The 12931-nt window shown below is 47.6% G+C and overlaps 1 protein-coding gene across 4 annotated transcripts in view; it reads right to left on the bottom strand.

Annotated features, from left to right (window-relative positions):
- Positions 1–12931, bottom strand: part of ERP44 (endoplasmic reticulum protein 44) — a 127690-nt gene that overhangs the window by 92206 nt on the left and 22553 nt on the right. The window lies entirely within an intron of this gene.

Genomic DNA, 12931 nt, shown 5'->3' with positions numbered 1-12931 from the left:
GCTGCTACAGAAAATGTATCACACTGTGCAATTGTGTCAAGCTCTCTCTGTGTGTAGATCCTTGATCAAGAAAGTTCTCAAGGAAGAGAGAAGTGAATTTCCTTTTTCCCCTGAAAGCCAGTATTTAATACTACCATGATCCTAGAAGAGACCCTAGAAATACATGTCAGATCAAATGGTAGTGACTGAAATCAGGAAAGGAAAAGAGCTGATATCCATAAGCAAAAACAAAGAATTGTTTGTGGGATAGTAAAATGGAAACGTGAAGTTAAGACTCTCTCAATAACTTGTTTAGATGGAGTCCTGCTCTGTTTGTTCCTAGTACTCTGAGCATACAAATACAAATTGGAGCAGGCTGTATTGCTTTGACCTAATGTAGATGATGGATTGTTTTATTCATATCCTGGCATTTGCATGGGTTGCTTGAGACTGGGAATTGAACAAAGCTGTTTCTGTGCTGGTGGTGGTCGTGATTATTATTTGTACTACCACAGTCCAGTAGCCCTACTCTTGCAAAACTCCACAGAGTACCTTCTCTGGACAGTGTCCAATGACCTCATTTTAACCAAAGCTGTAGGTGGCCCTTTGCTTTTGTGGTGGGGTAGGCTGCCCTTCAGGGCAGAAGGGCCTAGTGGTCAGCTCACCTCACCACTTGGCATGGTCTTTAAAGGATCTGGAAGGTCCAGCAGAGATATACAAGAACTTAAAGGCAGACAGAGAGGAAGTGTTCCCAGGAATAAGTAGTGATTGGGAAGAAGACAGGCACTGTTTCTTTGAGGGCCTGGGACCAAACAACTGGCAGAATGGGCAGGGCGAGGCTCCCTTCTTTCCTAACCAATCGGGGATCAACTAGGAGAAGGGGACCAGCATAAAGGCTGTCTCCTTCCTCAGAACATGGACATAAATCAGCAAGAAAGGCTGTCTCCTAAATCCTCAAAGCTAGGGGACTAACTGGAAAGGATGCTCAGCTGAAGGAAGCTAGCATAAGCCCTGCAGCTGGCTTAAACTATAAAACCAACTCCCAGAGAAAGGTGGGAGAGGGGGGGAAAGACTTCTGAATGAAGGAGGGAAATACTGAGTATGCTGAAAGCAAGGGGCCTAGGATACAACCTCTGTTCAAGAAAGAGAGCTGAGGGGGAACTCCTGTTAGAAAGAGGGAAATACTGACTGCTCCACACCAGAGAGGCTGTGTGAGATAGAATCCTAATCCCCAAGAGAGCTGAGGGGAAACTCCTGTTTAAAGGAGAGGGGTACTGACTATCTTAAGGCAAATAGCAGAGAGGCTGTTAGCAATACAGTCCAGCTGCTGCAGAGGGGAGCTGAGAGCAGCTTTGAGGAAGCACCTTTGTAGCTGGCCCCAGGAGAATCCTCAAGGCATCACAAAGTCAGGGCGAGTATAGCAGAGTCTGCAGATTTTGTGAAGATGCCGATACGCAAGGTAAAGGTAGGAACAACCCATGGAAAATGGTGGTGGGATTGAAGAAACAGTACTTAGCCACCCAAACAGGGTCAATGGGCTGGAACCAGGAGAGGTTGTATAGGTGTTAAGAATAAAAGAAGCCAAGAAAAGACAGTTACCTACCTTTTCGTAACTGTTGTTCTTCGAGATGTATTGTTCACGTCCATTGCAGTTAGGTGTGCACGCACTGCGTGCACGGACGTCGGAAACTTTTTCCCTTAGCAGCTCTCATCGGGATGGCGGGGAGACCCCTAGAGTAGCGCCCTCATGATTGTGTATATATTACCCTGCTGGCCCGACCCCCCTCGGTTCCTTCTTGCCATTGATTCCGACAGAGGGGAAGGGTGGTGGGTATTGTAATGAATGTGAACACCACATCTCGAAGAACAACAGTTACAAAAAGGTAGGTAACTGTCTTTTCTTCTTCGAGTGATTGTTCACATTCATTCCAATTAGGTGACTTCCAATCTTACCATAGGAGGAGGGTAGGAGTCATGGAACGATTGAGTGGAGAACAGCTCTGCCGACTGCTGCATCATCTATGGCCTGTTGGTTAACAGCATAGTGGGCTGTAAATGTGTGCATTGAAGACCAGGTGGCTGTTTTACATATCTCATGGATAGGGACCTGAGCCAGAAAGGCTGTCAAAGATGCCTGTGCTCTGGTTGAATGGGCTGTAATTGTTGGGGCTGGGACCTTACCAACTCATAGCATGCGCGAATGCAGTCTGCGATCCCGGATGATATGTGTTACGCAGAGACAGGAAGACCCTTCATTTTGTCGGCTATGGTGACAAACAATTGGGTCAACTTGCGGAAAGGTTTCATTTGCTCTAGGTAGAAAGCCAGGGCTCTCTGGACATCCAGGATGTGTAGGCTGTGGTGTCTTGGGCTCGTGTAGGGTTTTGGAAAGAACACCAGTAAGCAAATGGCCTGACCCATGTGGAATTGGGAGACCATCTTGGGGAGAAATTTAGGGCGTGTCTAAGCTGTACCTTGTCCTTATGAAACACTGTGTAAGATGGTTCAGAGATGAGGGCTCTCAGCTCAGGACACCCTCCTTGCTGAAGTAATGGCCACCAGGAACACCACCTTCCAAGAAAGGTAGAGGAGGGAGCAAGTGGCCAGGGGCTCAAATGGTGAGCTCATGAGTTTGGAGAGGACCAAGTTTAAGTTCCAGATTGGGACAGGTGGGCGAGAATATGGGAACACCCTTTCCAGACCTTTGAGGAATCGCCCCACTATGGGATTAGAAAACACCAAGTGCCCAGACTCCCCTGGATGGAAAGCTGAAATGGCTGCCAGGTGTACTCTGATGGACGAAGGGGATAGACTCTGATGCTTAAGATGTAGGAGGTATTCTAGAATAACTGGGATGGTAGTCTGGAGCCGTTGAAGGTGCTTGGGTTCACACCAACAGGAAAACCTTTTCCATTTTGCCAGGTAGGTAGCTCTAGTGGAAGGTTTCCTACTGCTGAGGAGAATCTGTCTCACCGACTGAGAGCACTGTCTCTCCATGGAATTTAGCCACAGAGTTTCCATGCCGTGAGATGCAGAGATTGCAGGTTCGGGTGAAGGAGGCGCCCGTGGTCCTGTGTGATCAGGTCTCGGTGGAGAGGCACAGCGATTGGGGCGTCCACGGACAGCTCTATAAGGATTGCATACCAATGCTGTCAGGGCCAAGATGGGGTGATCATGATTACCATCGCCCTGTCTCTGCGAATTTTGAGGAGGACCCGGTGGACAAGCGGGATGCGGGGGGAAGGCGTACTTCAGACCCTGGCCCCATGGTATTAAGAATGCATCAGCGACTGAGCCTGGACTGTGGTTTTGGAATGAGCAGAACTGAGGGCACTGACTATTGCTCTTGGTGGCAAAGAGGTCTACTTGGGGATAACCCCACTTCTGGAAGACTGACTGTATGATGTCTGACCTGATTGACCACTCGTGCATGTGGTAAGATCTGCTGAGGCGATCCGCAAGCTTGTTCTGCACTCCTGGGAGGTAGGATGCTTTGAGTTGAATGGATCGGGCTATACAGAAGTCCCAGAGAAGAAGAGTCTTGCAGCAGAGAGGTGAGGAGTGGGGTCTACCTTGTTTGTTTATATAGAACACGGTGGTGGTGTTGTCTGTCAGGACTGTCACGCTGTGATCTTGTAATGTGGCATGAAAGGTTTGGCAGGCCAGACGAACCGCCCTGAGCTCCTTCAGGTTGATATGGAGAGGTATCTCATCCCTCGACCACAAGCCTTGTGTCCTCAGGTACCCTAAGTGTGTGCCCCAGACCAGATCTGACATGTCTGTTACGAACATCAGAGAAGGTTGGGGCTTGGCGAAGGGGACCCCTGCACAGACCACTGGTCGGTCCAGCCACCAGTGCAGGGATTGTAGCACCTGACCTGGGATTGTCACCACGAAGTCCAGGGGATCTCTGTATGGACGGTAAGACAGTGCGAGCCACACTTGTAAGGGTTCAGAGTAATAGCCCTGTTAGTCTGTATTCACAAAAAGAAAAGGAGTACTTGTGGCACCTTAGAGACTAACCAATTTATTTGAGCATAAGCTTTCGTGAGCTACAGCTCACTTCATCGGATGCATACTGTGGAAAGTGTAGAAGATATACACACAAAGCATGAAAAAAATCCCTCTCCCCACCTCATTCTCCTGCTGGTAATAGCTTATCTAAAGTGATCACTCTCCTTACAATGTGTATGATAATCAAACCAATTTATTTGAGCATAAGCTTTCGTGAGCTACATTATCATACACATTGTAAGGAGAGTGATCACTTTAGATAAGCTATTACCAGCAGGAGAGTGGGGTGGGGGGAGGTATTTTTTTCATGCTTTGTGTGTATAAAAAGATCTTCTACACTTTCCACAGTATGCATCCTATGAAGTGAGCTGTAGCGCACGAAAGCTTATGCTCAAATAAATTGGTTAGTCTCTAAGGTGCCGCTTGTAAGGATCTTAGTCTCAGTCAGGCATGCTTAACCACGTACGTGCATGCTGCCATATGTCTTATCAGCTGTAGGTGATACCTGACCGTGGTAGTGGGATATCAAAGCATTGTATTTACTATCTGCTCTATGGCCTGGAAGGCTCACTTTTGCCTGTATCGAGTCCAGGAATGCCCCTATGAACTCTAACCTTTGGGTGATATGAGAGAAGATTTGGGCACATTGAGGAGGAGCCCCAGCCTGTGAAACGTGTCCATGGCCATCGTCACGTGGGACTGAACCTCTTCAGTATGGGTACACTTGAACCTGCCTTTTCCGCAGGAAGGCTGCCACCACCGACATCCATTTAGTGAACTCTTGGGTGGCTGTGGAGAGGCCGAATGGGAGAACCGTGAACTGGTAGTGATGCTGGTTTATAGAAAACCGGAGGAAGCGTCGGTGCACCGGATGAATAGCGATATGAAAGTATGCGTCCTTCATGTCGAGGGCAGCATACCAATCCCTCAGCTCCAAAGATGGAATAATAGTCCTCAGGGAGACCATGTGGAATCGGAGTTTGACCACAAATTTGTTGAGTCCGCAAAGGTCTAAAATGGGTCAAAGACCCCCTTTTGCCTTGGAGATTAGAAAGTAATGGGAGTAAAACCTCTTTCCCCATAGCTTCTGCGGAACCTCCCCCAGCGCACCTATCTTGAGGAGCAAACGAACCTCCTGCATAAGAAGCTGTTCATGAAAGGGGTCCCTGAAGAGGGATGCAGAAGGTGGGTGGGAGGGAGGGGAGGAGGAAAACTGAAGAGCGTATCCCACCTGTACCGTGTGTAGGACCTATCAGTCCGACGTTATATGGGACCACACACGATAGAAGTGGGATAATCGGTTTAAAAACCATGGGGATGGATCCTGGAACTGGGTTGGTACACTGTCCTCGGGCACACCCTCAAAACCCTTGCTTGTTTCCAGGTTGGGGCTTATTCTGGCCCTGGTCAGGCGTGTTGTTCTGTCTGCACTGTTATTTCTGCCCCGCCTCCGATATGGCTCCTGCCTGGGTTGGGGTAGATACTGTCCCTGCTGCAGAGGCTGAGGCTTGAAGGGCTTTCTCTGGGTTGCCAGCATATGCATCCCTAGGGACTTCAGCATGGTCCTAGAATCCTTGAGGCCATGCAGCCTGGAGTCTGTTTGCTCCAAGAAAATGCCCGAACCTTCAAAAGGAAGGTCTTGGACGGTATTCTGGACCTCTGAAAGGAGGCCTGACGCCTGGAACCATGCTGAGCGTCGCATGACTACCTCTGATGCAATGGCTCTGGCCGCAGCATCCGCTGAATCGAGGGAGGCTTGCAAGGAAGTCTTAGCCACCACCTTCCCTTCCTCGATTAAAGCCGCAAACTCAGGGTGTGCGTCCTGGGGCAGGCGATCCTTAAACTTGGACACTGCTGTCCAAGAGTTGAAGTTGTGACTATTGAGGATTGCCTGTTGGTTGGCTATGCGTAGCTGGAGGTCCCCAGAGGAGTAGACCTTTCTACCGAAAAGGTCCAAACACTTAGCTTCCTTGGCCTTGGGGGACGAGGCTTGTTGGCTGTGTCATTCCCTTTCGTTGACTGCTGAAACGATTAGGGAACAAGGAGTTGAATGGCAGAACAGGAACTTGTAGCCCTTGGAAGGGGTGAAATATTTCCTTTCTACCCCCTAACCGTTGGCATGACGGAGGCCGGGGTCTGCCAAATAGTGTTGTAGTCGGACTATATGATCTTTATGAGAGGGAGCGCGATTCTGGAGGGACCCTCAGGGGCCAGAATGTCCACCATGGGATCCTCGTGCTTGACTGTTTCTTCCACCTGAAGGCCCATATTGAGGGCGATTCTGAGGAGCAGCTCCTGGTGAGCCCTGTGGTCTACTGGTGATGGTCCTGAGCCTGACGTACCTACCACAGCCTTGTCTGGGGAAGAGGAGGAAGTGAGGTGCTGTTGGTTGTCCTCATCTAGACCCTCCTGTGTGTCCCCATAGGCCTGGGTCACTTCAGCGCCCTGCGGGGCTGGCACCTCTCGAGGTGTCGCAGAGCATGGCACCGTCTCGGGTATTGGGCCTAGGGGTGCTGGTTGCTCGTGAGTCCAGGGGTGGCATACAGAGAGTGGCTTCCCTTGTCCTTGATGGGTGCCTGTGTGGCATGGCATCGCCTAGATTGTCCAGACCTAGATGCTCTGGAGAAAATGCCCTGTTGCTGGTGGTAAGCCCAAGGGGTCCAGAAGGGCCACTGACCCAGAGGCGCCCATTGCGGCTGCCAGGATGGTTGGGATTCTCTGCTAGCTATTGTTCTATGTCTACTATAGCTAGAAAGCGACCGGAGTCGGCCTTGGATCCAGAGGACGCTGACTGACAGGACCAGGGCGGTGCCAAACGTGAGTGGTCGCAGGGTGCCAGGCTGACTGGGACCGTGAACAGTACTGGGAGTCTTGGGACCAATGTCTTGCACTCGGTGCCGGTGACATCGGTGCCAGGCTACCGATGGTGTCAGGGACCAGCGTGCAGTCGCCGCGGGCGGTGCTGGCTGGTTCGCCTCCGGTGCTGTAACCTCACACTGGGTCATGGGTGCCAGGGAATAATAGGACACCGAACTCGACCGGAAGCAGTGCTGAGACAGTGACCTACAGCGGTGCACCATTGCCGGCTTCCCTCTGGACGGAGATCTTTTGCTGCCTCGAAAGTGTTGGGTGCGGAGGGGTGTTCAAGGACCTTCTCCAGCCCTTCGTCGGCACTAAACTCAATGGGTACTGGACTCAAGGGAGCCTGTGGCACCGGAGTCGACGGTGCCGGGTCTTGGCTCAGGCCCGCAATGTGTCTGTGTGCTGGGAGCGTCTTTGAGGTGGCTTAGCCGCTCTCTGGGGAGAGCGCCCTCTTTCCCCTTCCTTGTGCCGCTTAGTCGGTGCCGGCGAAGTTGACCAGTGCCGAAGTTTGTTGCCCTGTCTCGGTGCTGATAATTTATGGTGCCTGGGCGGTGCTGGGTCGCGCATGGATGCCAGGGCACTTCGCACCGAGTACGCCAGGGCCAGTGCCGGTCGGTCAGAGGCTGTACCACGGCCTCCATGAGCAACTGCTTAAGGTGAAAATCTCTTTCTTGGTGCTCGACTTAAAGGCCTTGCAGATCTTGCAGCACTCTGCCTGACGAGATTCTCCCAGACACCGGAGACAGGAGTCGTGGGGGTCGCTCTTGGGCATAGACTTGCGGCACGTGGCACAAGCTTTAAAACCCTGGGCTTTCGGCATGCCCCACAGCCCAAGGCTGGTGCTGGAAGTAGCTTCCAGACACCTGCGACAATGGATTTCTAACTACTGATAACTAACTGATAACTATGCATGAAAAGCTAAGTGATCGCAAGCAAGAGAGAGAACATTCCAACGCCGCTACGGACAGTAAGGAGGAACTGAAGGGCGGGGGGGTCAGGCCGGCAGGGTAATATATACACCACCATGAGGGTGCAACTGTAGGGGGCTCCCCTGCCGTCCCAACGGGAGCTGCTAAGGGAAAAAGTTTCCGACTTCCGTGCATGTGGCACGCGCACACCTAATTGGAAAGGCCGTGAACAATCACTCGAAGAAGACAGACAAGTTCCAGACAGAGGCTGGGAGACAGTCTTGAAGTTTCCTATTTTCTGGCCTTTTCTGTTAACCCCAGAAGGGGAATGGACTGGGCAGTGACCTGGCTGGAGGGCCACATAAAACAACAGATCATTGTGGAGCCAGAACAGCTAAAGGGAGCATTAGAATCCCTGCAGTATTGCACCTGAACACAAGGAGATGATCTGGAGGCGAGTGGCTCAAGCACACTCCCAAACTGAAAAAAGCTGGCACCAAATCGTATGTGTGTCTCTCCCCAACTCTAGATAGGGCCAGTTGGGAGTCATGCAGATCACTCTGACGGAACTGAGGGCAGCTACAGCCCTCACCTCAGCACCCTGTACTTGTTCTAGCTCCCAACAACAGAGAAGTATTTTCTCCTGTTGTACTTCAGGGACTGCTTCAGTTTGCCACATGATCTATATTCCTTTACACAGTGTCTGGGAGGAGCCAGAATTGTAAATTGACATTTCTGATGACTCTGTTTCAGTTTTCCATAGTTTCCCATTGTATCACTAAGACAGCTGGTAAATAACGGGCATCTCTATTGCACCTGAAGGACCAAAGTCCCACAAAACAGATTTGTATCTTCTTATATTTTTCAGACAGATACACGTAGGCCATGGGCGTTTTAGGTTGAGAGGATCATACTTGCAATACTATTCACCAACATTAGTACTGCTTGTGAATGCATGTGGAGGGACTAAAGGCACCAGTGCCAGTTTGTTTTTGCACCGGAGTTGACAGGGGTTGAGTTGGCCTCATGCCATCTGAAATTTTTCATGACCACAGGAAAGGGCTGAGGTGATGCCTGCCTGGACTTGGCATCTATGTTAGGACCTATATATTAAGGAGAGTACTGTGGTTTAAAAATCTTCCCCAGTTCAAAATGCTAAGTCCCTGACCATTGGGGAAGAGAGCTATCACCATCAGTAGTCACACCAGATTTAATTTGTACTGGTGCATGCTGAGGAAACTCCTAGACTTATAATATGGAGGTAGGAGAGCTAGAAAGAAAGAAATGGTGGGGAAAGAGGCCCCTTTACTGTTTACTTTTCCTTCCACATCTTGGCTACTTGCCCCTCTCATCACTTCATTGCCAGCTACTATGGGGGGGGGTTGAGGGGGAGGGGTGGAATGGAGTTGGTAGTGAGGCGTGGCAATTGCAGCAGAAGCCAGGAACTATAACCTGGACATTAGGGCATGGCAACCCACAGCAGAAGGTGGTGACAAGATGTAGCTGTAACTTTTCTATGGCTCTGTAGATGTCCTCCTAGGTATAGTGTCACAGCACTTGATACCCTGCCTAAAATAATCTGTCCTTAATGCTTTGAAATCAAAATTATATAATATAATTTGATTCCCTAATGCTGATTTGGACAGCTGGCCTTCTTCCTGAGGGGAAGAATCATTTCCTGTGTTTGGTTATATATGTGCACACCTAGAGAAATCAACATACATCTGTGGCTTAGTCTTTTCTGCAGTGATCTGCCAAACTGTACTCTGTGAATGTGAGCAGGGCTCTGCTGCTTTATTTCTTCTTATAATTCTGCTTCTGAGAGGGCCTGCAAAAATAGGCTCATAATTAATAAATGAGCGTGACCTTGGTAACTACCATCTGGTAAATTACATTTTTACCTCTAGCAAAATAATGGAACAAATACTGAGGGGAAAAAAATCACTAACTATTTAAGCACAATAGCACTATAGTCAACAAGCAGCACTAGTTTACCAAGAAAAAAAACCTTGAGACTATAGACAACAAGCAGCACTAGTTTACCAAGAAAAAAAACCTTGAGACACAAGCCAGATTGTAATTTTTTCTAAAACCAAAGTTACTACATGAGACAAGGTGGATGAGGGAATATCTTTTATTGGACCAACTTCCGTTGGTGAGAGATACAACCTTTCAAGCCACGCAGAGCTCTTCTTCAGGTCAGAGTTACTACATGAACAGAATACAAAGTGGATTTTAAAAATGCATTTAAATAGTGTTTTCTTGAAATCTTACTCTCAAAATTAATTAAAATTGGCTTGGATATGAAGACTCAGATTGAAACTGACTGATAGACTAAAAACAAAAAATGATAAAATGCAAGGTATTGAATATACTCTTGGGGGAATTCTGCACTACTGTGCAATGCAGAATTTGTGCAGAATTAATGTTCTACACAGAATTTCATTTTCCCCTGCAGAATTGGTGCTGCAGAGCTGCTGGCCACCACTAGGGGTGGCTGAACAGAGCAGAGCCTGGCTCTCCAGCTTGCAAATACAGGTTACTGCCAGAGGGAAGGGGAGCTGGAGGATTCCGGGCAGCTGCAGTTCCCAGCATGTCTTGAAGGAAGGAGACAGTGTGTAGGAAACTGCATACATGACCAGGATCCAACATCTGGCTGTTTCTTTCTCTGGGGGTAAGGGGTTTGGGTGTCTGGGCTGAGGTGGGAGGACGGGACACACCCCGCGGCTGGACTCTGGGACGGAGGTAGGAGGCTGCGGTGTCTGGGCTGGGGGGGGGGGGACCCTGCAGATGGGCTCAGGGTAGCAGGGAGAGTGGGTTTCTGGGATCGGAGAGGCAGAGCTTTCCCCCAAGAAGTACCCAACAAAAGCACAACAGAGAAACAGGAACCGGGTTGTCATAGGTGTTTCTTTAACTCTCTACTCCTAGGAGAATCTTTTTTGTTCTCTGTATTGTTACGGACATATTGATTGACTGGTATATTTAAATAAATCACCAAAATAATTGAAACTGATGTGATGATATTTTGTTTTTTGACAAATAAAATATGCAGAATTTTAAAATATTTTGGGCAGAATTTTTAATTTTTTGGTGCAGAATTCCTCTGGGAGTATGAATTGAAGAGGGTGGGGGAACAAAGTGTCCATAGGATACTGCAGAGATAAGTGTGAGGTTTGGCCTTATTTAAGATTTTCTCTAATTATCTTTGTGTCTATATGGTGTTAAATAGGCTAAAGAACATTCACAGAAGATGTAGGAATTTAAGCTGGCCCAAAGAATCATGAAGTACTTATTGATAAGGGTAATAGGATGAAATTAAGAAAATGACCATTTAAAATGTATATTAGGAAAAAATGATGAATGTCCTTGGAAAAGGGCTTCCATCATTTCCATTGTCAGATTACCACTTAAGAAATTTAAAACTAGACTGGCCAATTCAGAATCATACAGTTACTATACGAAACAATCCTGCAGTACCATACAACCTTTTTATTTTACAGTTCTAACGTCTGGTATTAAAAAGCCACTTTACTTTACCTATTTGAAGTGTACAGAAAAATTTAGTCAGGCAAAACACAGTCAAAGTTTACCCCTAGGCAAACTGGGTATTTATTAGATTCTAGATGAAGACTGTTCATGCAAGGAACATCATCTGACTGCATAAAGCAAACACAATAAGACAGCAATAACTGATTTGTCAATTTGTCTGTGTATTTCAAATTGGGTGAATAACTGTGGTGTCTGGATATCACTTACAAGAATAAAAGCATAATTTATCCAAGAAAGACTACTAGGATCTTTTGCAGGTTTCAGCTGCTTGATGATCTCTCTCAAACATTTTATTGACAGATTTTTCTTATATAAAATCTTCCTGTGATACCCTGGCACCCCCTTATTCACCACGGTCATGTAATTAAGATGTTTTACACAAAGTATGCATTGTTGTGAGGTATCATTCTAAAAGTCTTGATCCGCTAAACATTAATATCTTGTTGGACTGTATGTGCTATCGTCGTATGTGAAGCTATGAAGTTTGGCTATGTATGTGAAACATGTTGTGAGGTTGAACACACCCACAAGCAGCCTTTCCGGTACAATAGTAAAAAGGTCAAACAATGTTAATGGCTTATTGAGGAAATGCACACAAGCAAAGGATTACCCCAGGAACTGTGTACAATAGAAACCTCTCAGAGATAGCTCTACACAATGGGAACGGTTTGATTCATGTCACAGCAAAAGAGCTTTCCAAAAAGTGGGAAGAAGATATAAAAGGGGAACATAACATAATGATGGTACCTCACTCTCCCTACAACACCACAGCTGGAAAGACCTGAGGAACAAACACTGAACTGGGGGATGTGATAGTCCCAGGCTAAAGGGATTTCTAGTCTGTGTATTAAAACCTGGGAAACCCAAGCTGCAAAGCAAAGGCAGCTTGTGCCTCAAGAATCTGCCAGCCTGTTTATCACTCAGGGTGAGAATTTGCTAATTCATCTCCAACCTATCTAGTATGCTAAACTCAGTTTGTGTTTTTGTTTATTTACTCGGTAATCTGCTTAGATCTGTTTGCTATCACTTATAATCACTTGAAATCTATCTTTTTATAGATAATAAACTTATTTTATATTTTAATCCAAACCAGTGTGAGTTTGACTAAGGTATCTGGGGAAAATCTCAGCTCATTTACCACAAGCTATGCATGGTCCTCTTCATATTGAGGGAGAGACGGACCGGGTATTAAACCCGTATACTGGCCAGGGCAGGACAGTACTGCTCTGGGGTCCTAGGCTGGTGGTTAGAGAGCCTGCATGTAACTGCAGGTGGGTGTGTCCTTACTTGTGTGAATGCTGGTGAAAGTGCAAGCTTGGAGTACTTTGCAGCTTGTCACAGCAGCTCAGTGTGAGAGGGAGCCCAGGCTGGTGGGTCAGAGGGCTCAGTGGTACCCCAGTTCCAGGTGGCACCCTGGGGGGAACCCGTCACACTTCCCACATTCACTAATAATGTATTCATTTCAGACATCAAGTTTTTTCTTAGTTTCTTAAGATCCTAATTTAAACAACAGCAAGATCATTTTCAAAGTAACCCTTCCGTTCAGAGAACCAATTCTGGGCAAAGACACTGACAAAAGTGTAATACTTAACACTTCTATTTATATAGCAATTTTCAAA

Source organism: Lepidochelys kempii, chromosome 2 (genome assembly GCF_965140265.1).
Source record: "Lepidochelys kempii isolate rLepKem1 chromosome 2, rLepKem1.hap2, whole genome shotgun sequence".
Classification (NCBI taxonomy): domain Eukaryota; kingdom Metazoa; phylum Chordata; order Testudines; family Cheloniidae; genus Lepidochelys; species Lepidochelys kempii.
Note: the sequence above shows the minus strand (reverse complement) of the source record. Positions and strands in the feature narration are given on the sequence as shown.